General features: G+C 38.9%; 1 pseudogene; it reads right to left on the reverse strand.

The window, feature by feature from the left end:
* Nucleotides 1-886: 886 nt before the first annotated feature.
* On the reverse strand, nt 887-3,341 carry LOC108815321 (LEAF RUST 10 DISEASE-RESISTANCE LOCUS RECEPTOR-LIKE PROTEIN KINASE-like 2.5; annotated as a pseudogene).
* Nucleotides 3,342-3,702: the final 361 nt, after the last annotated feature.

Genomic DNA, 3,702 nt, shown 5'->3' on the forward strand with positions numbered 1-3,702 from the left:
ATCTTCTTCTTCACCATCGTTCACCGGCTCCGGCTGCTTCCACAGAGTCGGAGTCGGGTTTAATCTTTTTCTTTTGTTTCTTCTATGCTTTCATCGGTTAGATTGCATGCGGATTTGGATGGTGATAAGCTGAATTTTCAGATCTTTTCTTGATCTGATTTGGGCTCTATTTTTTTGGGATTAATGCAAGATCAACGGTTGGTGGTTTGTCTTCTTGATGCATGCACTTCTTCTCCTTTGATGGTGTCTTTGATTTCCTTTCATTTCGATCCTTCATCCATTTTGACTCTCAAGATTGGTGTTTGAATGGATGGTGGTGATTCGCTCCCTGTCATCAACCCAGAGGTCCGATCGAGCCCTCGTCTCTCACAAGCTTCGGCGTTTACATGTTTCGTTTGCATGTCGTTCTTCAGCCTCCTTGGCGTTTGCATGTCGCTCCTTAGTTGAGTTTGACTCCGCCATTTCATTCCGCCGTCTCCGGTTAAAAGTAAGAACAGTGTGTTCTGTTCTCCGGTTTGAAGCTTAGGTTTTCTTTGGTTAAAATTGCTATGCTTTTTCACTATGGGAGGTTCAAGTTCTTCATCAAGGATACGTCTTTGGAGTGTTGGTGCTTATCTTTGAAGCTTTCTTCCTCTTCGTTTTCTTTTTGGTTTTTAATCCTACTTTAACTTTGATCCTTTATTCTCCATGCATGTTATCTTAAGTTGGTTTTTAAAATGTTTCCCTAGTATAGGACTCAGTTTCCGGAGAACTTGTTTCTGCCGGCTTTGTTTCCGAGAACCAGTGTGTTGGTTCGTCGGCCCTGTTTCGCCGGGATTTGTGAAATCGCCGGTCAATGTTGTAATCGCAGTTGTTCAATATAATCATCCTTTAGTGTGAAAAAAAAAATATGGGTCTAAAAATTTGTAAATTATCATCACATCATTAATAAAAAACCCTAAAACGGGTATTTGCCTCAATACGTTTTGTTCTCTGTTTTTCTTCTAACCTTATTCGTGGCTGTTCTCAACAAAAAGTAACAAGCATAGTCTGGTGACACAATGGTGTCAATCTGGAATATGAACAGTATACTGCACTTCATGAAAATATATCTACTCTTTCTGTGATATAATATGTATGAGGAGGTTTTTTCTTATACAATATTCATTGAACATACTTCTGTGCAAACAGAAATATCATCTGAAAGCGTAGAAGATTCTAGAAGAGGCGCTTGTAAAACAGGCTTTGGAGGGACTTCAAGAGCATCAAGACTTCCTTCCATCATCTCTACCACTCTGTCCATCGATGGGCGATCTGAAGGGGAAGATTGAATACACCACAAACCCACCAATGTCATCTTCTTTGCTATCTCCTCTTCTTCAAAGTTGATTCCATTTCCCTTAGGAATCCCACTGTCTCCCTTCTCAAGATCCATATAGATCCACTCTGGAAAGTATACTGAGCTTGTGGTAGATGCAGTGTCTTCACTTGATGGTTTGGCTCTTGATCCAATCATTTCAAGAACCAGCATTCCATAGCTATACACATCTGACTTGTGGGAGACTCTACCGTACACTCTTGAAAACACTTCAGGTGCAATGTATCCTATCGTTCCTCTTGTGTCCAACAGTGACAGGATGCTTTCTTTCCTCCCACAAAGCTTAGCAAGCCCGAAATCTGAAACTTTGGGGCAAAGATTGTCATCTAAGAGTACATTCTCCGGTTTTATGTCGAAATGTACAATCCTTGTTCTGCATCCATGGTGCAAGTACTCTAGACCACGAGCAACGCCTAATGCTATTTCATATAGCTTCATCCAATTCTTATTTGATGACTTTGTGGTTGAGATGAAGTTATCAAGAGATCCATTCTCTAAAAACTCGTAAAGAATGGCTCTCTTGCTACCTTCTGCACAGAATCCAAGCAGAGTAACAATGTTGACATGAGAAGTTTTGCTCATGCTGGCTACTTCGTTGATGAAGTCTTCCCCATTACCTTTTGCGTCTTTCAAGACCTTCACCGCCACACTATGACCATCACAAAGTGTTCCTTTATAAACAGTTCCAAATCCGCCTTTCCCAACCACTTTGGCGAACGACTTTGTGATTCTCTTTACTTGTGCATAGCTATAGTGTTTCAGTGGAACAAGGGTCTTTAGATCAAACTGTCTTCGAATATCTGATGTCTTCCTTCGCTGGCTGATAAAACAGAACAGACCTCCGGCTATAAGAATGATGGCTACAGATCCAAAAGCATACTCCATTCCTAGAGATAAAACAAAAAACAAATGACTTCATAAGAAGGGACCTATGGTAACCAAATCGGGTGTCCCTAAAGAACAGGAAAAAGGTTAGTACCTGCTTTTGCGGGAGTAGAAATGCCTGCATCAACAGGAAGATAACAAGAAAAGGTCAGCCAAAAATGCAGATAGTACATTTTATTTTGATTAATGGAATGTAGGGAAGATGCAGTCAAAAGGTGGTTCTTGTAGAAGAACATTAGGAAATAATACTAGGACTGGATCTGAGATTTCGGGTTATAAATATTATTTGTTAGGAATTTTAATAATAAGAGAGCCTTAATAAATACTATTTGTTAGGAACTTTGAAAGAAAAAAAAAAAAGAGCTTACCTCTGTTTCCGCAGGTATGGCCATGCAGATGATCTATACAGTAACAGAGAAAATTGTGTGAGCCCTGGGTATATCCACAAGCACCCCCAGAGTCCATGCACATGGAACATTCTTTGTGAAGTACAACCTTGAAACCCTCTTCAAGAGCCTTCTTTAGATTATCTCGAGTTTTATTCTTCTGCAGTGTGTTCAGCGCCGGTCCAGATGCAGGAATACTGACGTTTCTTTTACACATTCCACCCAAGTCTTTTAAAGGAGACGAGAGGTTTCTTGTCACGTAGTAACTTTTCTCATTAACTTCACAATCAAGATCTCCAACGTAAGGAGAAACATACTTTGCAAACTTTGGTGAGCATTTATTATAAATAGTCAGCATGTCGGTGTCACCAGCGAAGGAAAGGACGTCTTCGTTGAACGGCTCGTTTACAGGGTCTTGGGGACACAAACCACCGATATAATCTGATCTTGCTAATCGTATGACACGAGATGTATAGTTTGCCGCCAAGATCCTCAACCTAACAGAGCAAATGGTAATCTCTGCGACACTGCTGTGACAGTCGAGCTTGAAGTCAGGGTGGCCACATTCTTCTCTGCCAGGTATCCAGAAAGGGTACAAGAGACCACTCTGATCGCCGCAGGTAAACGGGGTAATGCAGCGTGTGTGAAGCTTGTCAGCTGAGAAAACCAAAAGATGGGATTACAAACAGCATCCATATGATTCTTTAGGACATGGTTTGTAAAATCATTTTCAATGGTTAACTTTATTTTTTTTAAATTGACTTTTTTCAAAAAAATGAGACAACTTACGTCTCCAATAGTTTACTTTATTTTTCTTTAAAATCAACTAAATCTTGATCCGCACAACCGTACGGATGATTGTTTTCATTTTATATATATAAATATTTAATTTACACGATTAGCAGTATATAATTTTAATATTTATCATATTTATAATAATTTAATATAATATTTTCAAATACAATATTTCATGTTTGTATGTGTAGTAATTTAATTTATTGTTTTAAATTATTTGTGATATCTTCTTTATTAAAACATAAACACTAACTAACCTTACATTATATGATATTTACG

This window comes from Raphanus sativus, unplaced genomic scaffold (assembly GCF_000801105.2).
Source record: "Raphanus sativus cultivar WK10039 unplaced genomic scaffold, ASM80110v3 Scaffold1406, whole genome shotgun sequence".
Classification (NCBI taxonomy): domain Eukaryota; kingdom Viridiplantae; phylum Streptophyta; class Magnoliopsida; order Brassicales; family Brassicaceae; genus Raphanus; species Raphanus sativus.